We start from the raw sequence: 12,759 nt of genomic DNA on the forward strand, positions 1-12,759 counted from the left end.
TGATGAAGGTCTATACAACACACTTTAATCGCCAGCTGTCCATTTAATCCACCTCTGTGTAGATATTATATTACATATACTGTATACATACACAAACACTAGATATTACATATACTAAAATACTATTTTTCAAGCATTTGACAAGAACTTTGAACAACTCAATGGTAAATAAAGAAACCATGTTAGTATTGTGTTGTTGTTGTTGTTGTTGTTGTTGTTGTTGTTGTTTTAAAAAAACCACAATAAAAAGGCCATCTTAAGCAGAATTAAGAAGTGGAATTTGTCCTTGTTGGTCATTTCAACTGGCTAAGGAGGGGCTTTGCCAATCTGAACAATATCCCATGACAAAAAGTCTCCACATATTCAAAAGAAGCATTTGGCTTTGAACACCTGAGTCTAGTGAGGGACAACAAGGGAACATTTTACTGCTTGATTTTGCTGAACATTTTAATTGGCCCTAAGATTCATTTTAGAGAACAGAGCATCAGTTCAGGAATCAAGAACGCAGGGCCAACCGGTGCCTCCCAAAGTGAGGTAGTTACAAATACAACCACTGAGTCTGGCATGTTAAAGAGACGAGGCAGAGCTTGGCGATTTAGTAAAAAGTAGATTAGTAAAAACACTACACTAATCTAAGACGTATACTACTGCATGTGATTGCAAGGGCAATGCTTATCCACACATGATATCAAGACCCCAGAAATGAAAGGCAATCCAGACGACAACTGTGCTATGAACAGTAAGCCGAAAATAACATACAGTACACAAAGAGCAGATAGATGCCTCAAGAAAATGAGCCATGCTACTGAGTTGCATGAAGTCACACATGGTATGATTGAGGGATTAAGGAGGCAGAAGTCTTTCTATAAAAAAATCACCCATTTTACAGATGTGGAAGCCGAGAAGTTACAATGCACAGGCTATTTTCTCTCTCTCTCTATCTCAGAGCTGAAAACACTAAGCAATTCATTGAAGCACCCCACTTGCTTACTGCAACACAATACCCATTTCATAGAAGGCAAACCAATGAGGCGAAGAGACAAGCAAGAGCCTGGTCCTCCAAACACCAAGCTACTTGTCTGAGGTCACTTTTTTTTTGCCTGCAACACAATACCTATTTCTCAGAAAGCTAACCAGTTGATTTCTCAGATAAACCCTCCCTTAATGTATTTAAGCCCATAACTAGATCCCTCCGCCCCAAAATCAGTTTCTCTTTAGTTAAACCACAAAGCACTCCTCTCCTCTCCTCTCATCAGCCTCCCCATAAAGAAAAGTATCAGTAAAAAAAATAATCTCTAGCCAATACAGCTACTTAAAAGTATGTGGACAGCTAAGTAGTTGCATGAAGGAAAAGAACCTGCTGTTCAATCGGCAGCCATTCATTAGTGTCTGGAGACCTGCTTGTCTCTATCACGGGCCACACCACCTTTCAGCCCTCTGTAGCGGCAGGTAAGCATAAAGCCTAGGAATCATTTCCACACTTCTTCTTGGAGCATTGGAGCTGATGCTGACTGCAGCTCAGAGCACCCCTATAGATTAAAAAAATATAACTCCCATACAACTCACATGCTGATTTTAAGGGTGAGGCTGGTTGAATGCGTTGCAAGTGGTAGATAGGAAGCAGAAAAGATCCTTCTAGCTAATAGATCAATGCTTAATACGTCATGGTTACAGAAATGCACAGGTTATCTAGCCCATGTTAGAAACCAAAGTGAGGCGCACTTCCCAGGTTGGCAGAGACGCAGAATGTATGCAATAAACTGGTTCATCTAGTATGCCAAACCCCGAGAGCAAAACCTACTTCAACATTTGTAAGAAAAGTTAGTTCTTTATTTTATTTCATAACATTTATACCGGTACACTGCTTGATTGTAAAAGAAACCCAAGGCAGTTATCTTATGCAAAATGACATCACAAAGGACAAGGGTAAGGACTTTTCTGTAGAAACAACGAAATCACCATTAGCAAAGGGCAATTTAAAGGAGGCTAATCACGGAGGCTGAGTCAAGGAAACAGCACGATTACAGCAAAATTAGCAAACGTTTCTGTAATTTTGGATTCAAATGTCTCTGAGAACGGCAGATGGGACTTCACAAGGCCAGGTAAAGAAGAGATACCCTGTTTCTCATATTTTAAGACATGCCCATAAAATAAGCCATAGCAGGATTTTTAAGCATTCAAGGAATATAAGCCATACCCCGAAAATAAGACATAGTGATAGGCGCAGCAGCAATGCCAGACGCGGCAGGAGGAGGAGGAAAAAAATAAGACATCCCTTGAAAATAAGCCATAGTGTGTTTTTTTGAGGAAAAAATAAATATAAGACATGTCTTATAATATGAGAAACACGGTACAAAGGGTTTCAACATACATTCCATTAACAAAAGAAAGCTAAATCTTAAGTACTAAGCTAAGCTAAGAAATCTGAACTTAAAAGTTAAGATGGCTAGAAAATAAAAATATAAAATCAATATAGAATAATTATGCACACACACATTTCAGCAGCAATAAACACCAGGGGAACAAGAAGCTCCATCTGGGAAATTCATGAAGTATATAGAAAGCTGAAGGGCATAACAAGGAGAGGTTGGCCACTGTGGGAGCAGGATGGGCCACTGGCCTGATCCAGCATACTCTTCCTATGTTCTTATTAGTGCAACAATATGTGAATCATGTTAATTTACTCTCTATTCAATGGTCCGGCACACATGATTTGAAATAGGTTTCTGACCAACTACTGTACAGTTCATCAGAATCAGCTCTCTATGTTGGACAAACAGGTCAAACCCTACGCCAAAGGATAAATGGACATAACTCTGACATCAGGAATCACAAGACAGAGAAAACTCTGACATCAGGAATCACAAGACAGAGAAACCAGTAGGAGAACACTTCAATCTCCCAGGACATTCTATACAAGATCTCAAAGTAGCTGTCTTATTACAAGTATACATGATAAAGCTATTTTTAGCCATCTCACCCCTTGCTTTTTCCTGTAAGACCAATTACAGTCCTTAACAGTCGTCCACGGGTTCACCACACCTATCAGCCAATCACCCATTCCCACCACCCTTCTGAGTAATACCCCTCCCCACCCTCTCACTATATATAAGGGCCTGGCGACTTCTGTTTCAGTGTATCTGAAGAAGTGTGCATGCACACGAAAGCTCATACCAATGACAAACTTAGTTGGTCTCTAAGGTGCTACTGGAAGGAATTTTTTTCATTTTGTTCCGACTGTGAATCTGGGTTCTTGTTAGCACAGAGCCACTTCTTCTGTTACCTTAGTGGCAACGGAGGTGCTTCAACCTGCTCCTTCCTGCACCATGAAGAGAGCATCCGCAGACTTGGCCACATGAGAGGAGCCCCTGCTGCAGCCTGTTCCTGCACCAGCTTCTGTCCTAGATTCCAGGAGGAATCCTGCTGGTGTGGGGAGGAGATGCAGCACACTCGCCTCCCATGTGGCCTGGAGCTTCTTACATTACCTTAGTCATGTGGGAAGGAACTGCACTGCAGAAACTCCCAAACTCCTTTCTGCATCAGTGCATCATACGAAGCTGGGGACCCCGATCAACCTCATGGTAATAATGATAATGATAATGATAATAATAATAATAATAATAATAATAATAATAATAATAATAATTTATTATTTATACCCCGCCCATCTGGCTGGGTTTCCCCAGCCACTCTGGGTGGCTTCCAACAGAAAAATAAAATACAGCAATCGATTAAACATTAAAAGACTCCCTGAACAGGGCTGCCTTCAGATGTCTTCTAAAAATCTGGTAACTCTTTTTCTCTTTGACATCTGATGGGAGGGCGTGCCACAGGGCGGGCGCCACTACCGAGAAGGCCCTCTGCCTGGTTCCCTGCAAGCAACTTGGCTTCTCACAACGAGGGAACCGCCAGAAGGCCCTCGGTGCTGGACCTCAGTGTCCAGGCAGAACAATCGGGGTGGAGACGCTCCTTCAGGTGTTACCTTAGTGGCAACGGAGGTGCTTCAACCTGCTCCTTCCTGCACCATGAAGAGAGCATCCGAAGACTGGTTGCCTTATTCTTCAGCCCTCAACATAACCAGCTCATTACCTGTGTTGTTCAAGTCTTTAGAAACAGGCTACCTAGTCCCCATAATCCTTTGCACTCACGGCTGCACTCTGTGTAGGTGACTGAGCAGAAAGGATAATAATTCTCTGGGAAGGAGCCAATGGTGCAGACAGAGCCATTGCTATTCATTCTCAAGAGCACCGTTCCAAACCGCACCTTCCTTCGGAGCCATGTACCCATTTACGTCAAACGCACATAAGAATCCCCTTCATGCTTCATGTAGTATGATAGTGGCACAGTAAATACACAAGCGTGGTGACAAATAGTAAGGAACAAGTGGGACCTGCAACCAAAATGTTGCAGTATATCGTTATCTCCTAACAGGAACAATCCTGTTCAAGGTTGCAACCAGCTAGCCATGCCTTTCCTCCAGGATACTTCTATACCTCAATTGCCCTTCCTGGGTTTTCTTTTGCAACTGGACTCTCAGTGTTCTGTAGCTACAAAGTCCTTTTATTTTTTTATTTTTTTGGGGGGGGAGAGAAGCTGCCACTTAAAAAAAACCCCACTTAGTTTGCAAATCTTGGGGTTTCCCTGAGGATGCTGATACCTCCCCCATCTTGTTTCCTAATGGCTCCCCTTTGGGCTCCAATTCTGTTGACCCTCAGCACCCGAGTTCACTATTAAAGGGAATAAATCAGAGAAATATTGAAATATTAATAGGTATAGAAGACCAGTCATATGATAAAAGGCTAAAACTACCAGCTATCAAAAAATGATAGCTAAATTGAAAAAGAAGCAGCAGCAAAAGACTCCATTACTGAAAGATGATACTGGCGATTTATCAGAGGTTGTGATCCGGCAGAATGTAAGACCCTTTGATTTCCAGTCTCATTGATTCAAACAGGAGTGCTGGATTGTGCCCATTTAAAAAATAATTTCAGGCAGGTATTCAGAAAGGTTTTTCTATGTTGCAAAACAAATTGATTCCCCCCACCCCCAGGCTGCTGACGTGCCACAAATGACTAATACAAGCCTATGTTGCTAGGGTTGGGATGACATTCAGGATTCCTGGGGAGTTTTTTTTTTCTATTTTTAGATTAGACAGGGAGAAACATCTGCAGCCAGGTGGCCATTCCAAGGTTCAGAGGATCCATTCTGCTTTCCCCCTGCCCTCCAATCACCCACTGGCTTGACTTTCTAACTGCAATTTCCTTCTACCGGTAATTCTACTCTCTCCTGCACGTGGACTCATGTGCTAAAAAGCTCTTCCATAGGAGGTTCTCACAGGAAGTTACGCATCAATCTGTGCATAAATAATAATTCCCTTTCTCCAGGGGATTTTTTTGGGTGGGGATTTTTCTTTCCTTTAAGAAAATCAATTTCAGAATCTCCTCGACATGTTCCGGTGACCAGAATCTAGTCCATGGAACGGGCTGCCTTTTCCATATTACATTTTTAATCCATGTGAATACTGCTACAGAATGAGAGGACACAATGAGTTGTGAGGTGAGAGGTGAAAGCTGGGGCAGTTTCACCAGGTGCCTCGTGGGCAGAGGCCAATGCAGTTTTTTTCAACATCACAGTATATCGTCAAAAAGCTGATATCGTCCAGCCCTACTTAAGGCTGATTGGATTAGTGTTTCCTATAATACAATTTAACTGTGGAAATTATTCATGAAGCACTCCTGTGCCCACAATTATTATTTTTTTATGCTGGAAGAGGCTCTAAAACCAAGCGAGGGCCGAATGTGGCATTTTATGCCTCCATAGCTGGCCCTCTGAACTCTCCTCCACACCTTCTTTGAGTGTTTTTCCTGGCTGGAGTATGCCCTTGAACTCGAGTTGCTTGCTTGGATGAAAGATAGAGAGGGATGTCCGTGTGCGAAGAAAGTAGCCTACTGTACAAAGAAAAAAAATCACATTAATTGCTCCACCACCTACTTTGGCCTCTGGCCCTTGGGTTGAAAAGGGTTTCCCTGCTCTAAATTTAATAACTAAATATAATCTTTGCCTCTGCATCTTACATAGGCCACTGGTCTAGCAGTTATGGCAGCTCAGCAGTTAAGAGAAAAAGTTTCCACTAGCTGAACACACCTGCTTGTTTAGACTCATAAATAAATAAGAGCTTCAGATACTGCAGAGATAGCCAGCAGCATCCTTCTGACTGTGCAGATTTTGGGTCAAACAACATCCAGCCAATCACAGCGGTACAGTGCCAGGCAATCTGCATCACGCTTCTTCAGAGCAGCACAGCCAGATTTTTGAAGCAAGTTGGGAAGCTTTCTGCCACTCCATGGAGTGACCTTTTTCATCCCCTTGTTTATCCACAATGCTTCAATCTGGTGTATCTGATAAGTATTTCTGGCCATGTCAGAAATGAGAGTTATTGTACATTTGTTTACAAAACCTAACCAATAAAATAACCCACGTATTTCTGAATTCCCGGCAATGTACGGACTTGAATTTCAGAGTTGTTAACTGGGTGCAGAGAGAGACACTGCAGAAAGTTTTAGGCCCCTATCAACTCCACCCCAAAAGCCTCCCCGCTAATCAAACAAAACATACACCCCAGCTTTAGCAATAAGGCTGGCCGAGTTCGTTGCCTAAAATGCATTATGAAAAAAAGAAGGGTCTTGTGCAAATTTAATTAAGCCACGTATTTCTAACTGACCAGTCTGGCTGAGAAATTTCTGGGCAAGCCATGTGGTAGCAATGCTCTTGTGAACTACCTAAAGTTGTGATTAGGATAGTTTTACATAATCCAACAATATTTTCTTGCCAACCGGGTTGTTTTTATCGACCTCCTCATCTAGCAATATACGGTACTTTTAAAAAAATTGTTCAAGTTTTAAAATATATTCACATTTCATAGGAGTGGCAAACCTGCTGCTTTACATGTTGAATACATTTGCCCAGAAACTCTATGAAAACATTCAGATTATTAAACAACAACAACAACAACAACAACAACAACTGGAGGATGAGCAATGCTGAAGACACAGAATGTAACACAATCTTCGTCACTGCAACATACTCCAGGTTAGTTACCGTCAAGTAACATATTACATTGCAATTATCCCTTTGAAGTCCTTTAAATGAATACAGTACAGTGGTAACTCGACTTACGAACGACTCGACAACTGAATTTTTCGACTTACGAATGGGGCTAATGGCCGCGCGCTTACAAATGTCTCAACATCCGAAAGGAAACCGCGGCGGTTTTAGATAGGGTTTTTTCGACTTACACATGTTTAGATGGGGTTGCTTTGACTTACGAATTTTTCCATTTCCAATGCATTCCTATGGGAAATCACGTTTCCAATGGCGTTTTTCGACTTACAAATTTTTCGACCTACGAAGGTTCCTTCGGAACAGATTAAATTCGTAAGTCGAGGCACCACTGTACTGTACTTTGAAAAACTTTTGCAGTTAACAGCTACTCTTCTGTATCAAAAGATTTATAGACACCTAGTGGAAAGTGCAGCAGTTACATCTTGGTACAAGAAGGATGAAGCATAATGAATGCCGGAGCCCTCAGTGAAAGACAGTAACGTCATTTTGTGTTGTTACATGTGAGCAAAACAAATGGCAAGTTGCCTAAACATACTACGGACCCTGAGAGAGAAGAATGCGTAGATCTGTGCTCTGGATATGGCTTAAGTGTACACATATGGTATGATTGCATTAGCAGTTCATGTCCGGTTTACTGCTGGAGCTACTATTCGGCATGTTCCTACTGTTTATGTTTGGTTAGCAGTAATTTGTTGCTGCTTCTCTTTGCGTAGCTGAAAGTCGGTAGTGCTGTACAGGTGGTCAGCAAACACCTGCTGGTCCTTCCCTGGACTTCCATGAACTCATGGCTCCCAAATGAATGGAATCTATGCAAATATACCTGAAAGTGCATAACCTCCTAGAAAAATGAAGGTTTCCCAGTCATGCATACAAGAGCCTATCCATGTTCAAACAGGACACACAGGGCCCTTAAACAGATGGAAGTCGGGCTCATGCCTGCTGGCTCTACTCCTATCTCCAACCTATCCCTCCATATGTTGATTTGTCCCCAAATGCAACACATAAAAAGGCTTGGGAGAAGCCTGTAACAAGTTCTGTCTTCCCAGGTAGGAGAAATACTTAGGTAGATGGCTGTTTTTGCAATGCAGCTATCCTAACTTACACATCACACAATGCAAAGAAGAATCCTTTCTTACATACTCTATGTACCAGCTACTACATGGTTTACTCTCAGCTTAGGAAGGGGCGGGGAGCAGGTGAGAAGAACAGCAGTGCAAGCAGAATGGATGTGAAGTACTTCACTACTATTGTTATTTCTGAAAGTAACTACAGATCCCCACCCCACCCCCATTTAATGGCTGTTGACTCTATTTCTCCTCCTTGTTTACCACCAAGGATCACAATGGAAACAAACAATGGCAGGTGTGTGTGTGTGTGCGTGCGCGCATGAAAGTAATTAAAATCCATGTTAAACCATGACTCTCAGTTGATAAGCCTGGGACAATCACCATCTCTTAGCCTAATCCAACTCACAAGTTGTTATAAGGAAAAATGGGGGACCAATCACATCACCCTAAGCGTCTTGAAAAGAGAGAGAGACAGAGAGTGTAAAAATGTAAAACATCAAGAAAAAAATGAAATAATTGTGTATAAGGTAAAGGGACCCCTGACCATTAGGTCCAGTCGTGACCGACTCTGGGGTTGCAGCACACATCTCGCTCTATTGGCCGAGGGAGCCGGCGTACAGCTTCCAGGTCATGTGGCCAGCATGACTAAGCCGCTTCTGACGAACCAGAGCAGTGCCCGGAAATGCCATTTACCTTCCCACCGGAGCGGTACCTATTTATCTATTTGCACTTGACGTGCTTTCGAACTGCTAGGTTGGCAGGAAGCAACGGGAGCTCACCCTGTCGCGAGGATTCGAACCGCCGACCTTCTGATCGGCAAGCCCTAGGCGTATATCACCTGCATAAACATCATGCCGGCTGGGCCATAGCAGCTGGGTAGGCTATTTGGCATCTGACTGCAATTCTCTTCTGGTATATTTATTCTGAACTAAATAATAAGCCAATAAGTAGAAATTTCCCCCTGATTCTTTATAGTTTAGGTTTCCTAGTTCACTCCCTTGAGCTCTCATAGCAAACATTCCTTGGGAAGTTACTGCATTATGTCAGTACAGCCACATCATCATGTTCCAGCTGCCAGAAACAAGGCTTATTGTCCTCACTTCTCTCCACAGCTCTACCTTCATTCATGCATTCTAATTGCAGGACTTCCTTAAAGGAACAAGGCCACACAATGCATTTCTTCAGCAAATGGGAAAGGGTTTCTGATTAAACAAAATCCGTGTTTACACTCTTGCTCTGCCAAACCGGTTTTTCTATAGACTGTTCTTTGCAGCCTTTAAAGCAACATAAGCCACAATTTAGTGGCATTGTTTTAAGTGTAGTATTACAGTGCCATCACCAGCTGTTTGTTAACAATAAAAGCATGTCTAAAAATAAAAAAGCTACAAAATCTTACTGCTGGAAACAAAATAAACCCATTTGTCAATATTGTCCAAATTCAATGGCTAAATTAAATCTGAAACTATATACAGAAGCTGATATTACCTGAAAAAGGCTCAGTCATACTACTAAATCTAAAATCACTTTATATACCCAGTAGTTTTTTCTATGAAAAGCATTCTAAAAGCAAAGAGTGGAAATAAACCTGAAAATCATCTAGTCTAATCCCCCTTTCTAAAGGAACTAGAATTTTTTCAGGCAATAACATAAACAGTTAGTAAACATGCCACTTAAATTATTAGAGTCAAGGGTGTAGGTTTCTGTTATATTCAGAAACAGGAACTCTGCAAAGAGTGTGTAGATCTCAAATTTGAACATACTCTCCAAACTGATTCCAGTTTAGTTTTTGCATTGGAGAGAAATATTCTTGACTGGTAGATATTTAAGGGCAAGGAGAGGAGGAGGAGGATGGTCAGGAGGAAGAACAAGGTCATGTGCACAAGGTCCCACACTTCAGACTTCAGAAGACATTCTTCATTTAATTTTCAACACCACAAGGGAAAGAAAGCTGTTTTTCCCTACAAACAGAAGCTGCTATTACAAGTAGAAGCTGCTATTTCATCATTCCACGTAGGCTACCAGTTGACTTTAGCCATGTAGAATACTAAATACCCTGTAAGCAGAGAGCAAGTGGGGTCAAAGTGTATCATTCAAAAATGGTTTTTAGGTAAGAGACATAATTAATTAAAAGGGGGGAAACCCTAGAACTTATTATTTGTTAATACTTCGCAACTGCCTCATGTGAAGTCTCTTGGCAGTGAAAGACATAACTAAATTGATGGTTCATGCAAGCAAACTTACTGAGGCAGAGATGTGAATATCCAAACAGCTGGAAATTCAGTGAAAAGAAAAGAATGTGGTATGGAGATATTAAGCTTAGAATGTGGGTAATGAACCAGTAGCTAAGTGGTTGGTGATCATAATAATCCTTTGCTGAATTCCTACTTAAAAGTACTGATTTCTTGGCAGATTTCTTCCATCCTACATAAAGAACACCTTTGATAACCGAGCAAAATCACATTCTAAACTGGGGTCAACAAGACCGATGTCATTCCCACATTACTTTGCCCTTACCAGTTTCAGCATTTAACCTGCAGGGAAGGTCACTGACCCCATCTGAATCTGCTGCCAAATATTACCTTGCTTCCGTGACCCCCCCAGAAGGCTCGCACCCTGATCCTCTTAACAATGCATAACACACACTGCATCTTTTAAAAGCTTCCGTGTTTCCCAACTAAAAAAACGACAAGCCTGAAATAACATGTTAAACTCAAGAGACAGTAATCAGCTAGAGACTGTTATTCCGCCTCAATGCAGCTGCACAGAATACAGTACTATCGGTATTTTCAGCTTTGTGTATTGTACATATTAACTGTGGTTGTAGTTATTAAGCAATAGCAGACCTCAACACTTTCTCCATGTTCATATTCCTTGTTGATTTAAGCTTCTTTATTATAACCGCTATTTTCCTGGACCCTGTTCCTCAATAACTATGCCAGTTTATCAGCATGGAACACCACCTGCAATGCCAGTGGAAAATTATGTTTACTGATGTTATGCTAATGTTAATGTTGGCTTGCTCCCACCCTAGGCACTTAGGTGTTGGCTCAAGTTTTTAAATTGGTATGCAAGGATATGGTAGCTCTCCAAATTGTTTTCATCCTCTGGAAGCATCATTTCTTTTCATATTATTCATGCACATAAGCATAAGTTCTTGAACACTGTCACACTTTAGGTTCAGTGTCACCAGGCAAGCCCTCATAGTGACCTCACTTTTGGGGGGGTGGGAATATATTTACTTTCTTGATGCTGCCTCAAGAAATTGAAGCCAAGTTGTATGCTGTTCAGGATCAAGTCAATTGTGTTTTAACCTAGATTCCCTACACAGAATCCTCACCTTTGCATTCCATCTTAGGATCCTGCCTTCGTTTTGATGGGATGGAGCAAGCTGTAACGCCCGCCCCCCCCCCCCAAATGTAAGGCCGCAACCTGGCCAAAGTACATATAAGAGTTAAGGACATGCTTAATTCATTGGGATATAAAATGCTTAGCTATGACTCTCTCTCCACAATACAAGGGTATTGATTTGATCTCCAGTTTCATGAATGTTTTGCACCTCTAATATCTAGGCTGCGTATTTTTTATTAGTTTAAGTGTGCAATGTTATAAATTGAATGTTTAGTCTTTTCTCATTTCCTCCTTTGCAACTGAAGTTATGAAAACTTACATTCCAACAAAATCTCCTAAGGCTATGAGCATCCATGTGAAGCTATTAGTTGAAGAGATTATCTCACCAACTGTTATGCCTGCATTTAATTCAATATTACAGTTGTAGGTTTATCTTCAATTCCTTTATTTTACTGAGCATAGGAAGGTTCATTTTTTTGGGGGGGCTCTCATATAATAAAAGGAGAGATTTCCTAGTGGTCAGTAAGATTTTGGCACACATAATATTTTGATTTTTTAAAATGCAGCTCATTGCAGCTTGTGCAGCAAATATTGCTTTTGTTGAAAGCATACATACAGCATAAATTTGTGGCTGCTCATTAAAAAAAACATACTAAACAAATTTCTATCTTTCAAAAAAAAATATGGTTCACTTACTTTTGGTTGTTTGCAACTGAAAGCTTTCTCCATTCTCATTACAGTATATCTCTCTCCCATTTCTGTACAAGTCAGTTCTTACTGTTTTACAATTGTCTGTAACCAACATGACTTAAATCTAATCTAAACTAGCACTAACAGCTAAAAGCTGGCCTCAAATCAAGTGCCATGACCATTTTTGCAGAGGTCTAGCACCACGAACACTAATGACATGATGACGTATTTCTTCCTATTAGGATAACTTGGGGCAAAATGTATGCATCTTTCCCTGGGTCTACAGAGGCCTTTTAACTTAAAGAGTTCCCCATTGATGTACGGTGAAATATTACATTTAGAATTCAATGGTTTAGCTCCCCTGAGAGATGGTGCAGCCTTTCAAGTACTGAAGGCAGGGAGAGAAAGGCGTTTCAGAAGTTGGATTAGGAAGCCTATATGCTTCTGTGTCCCTATCCCGTTCTGCTATCCCTTTCCCCTGTGTGAAGATCGCCATGGCTTTGGTGCTATAGTGTTTTGGTTTTTTTTTTAT

General features: G+C 41.3%; 1 protein-coding gene across 1 annotated transcript in view; it reads right to left on the reverse strand.

The window, feature by feature from the left end:
- CDR2L (cerebellar degeneration related protein 2 like) overlaps window positions 1–12,759 on the reverse strand; it is a 31,930-nt gene that overhangs the window by 18,244 nt on the left and 927 nt on the right. The gene's annotated exons all lie outside the window — the stretch shown is intronic.

This window comes from Zootoca vivipara, chromosome 2 (genome assembly GCF_963506605.1).
Source record: "Zootoca vivipara chromosome 2, rZooViv1.1, whole genome shotgun sequence".
NCBI lineage: Eukaryota > Metazoa > Chordata > Lepidosauria > Squamata > Lacertidae > Zootoca > Zootoca vivipara.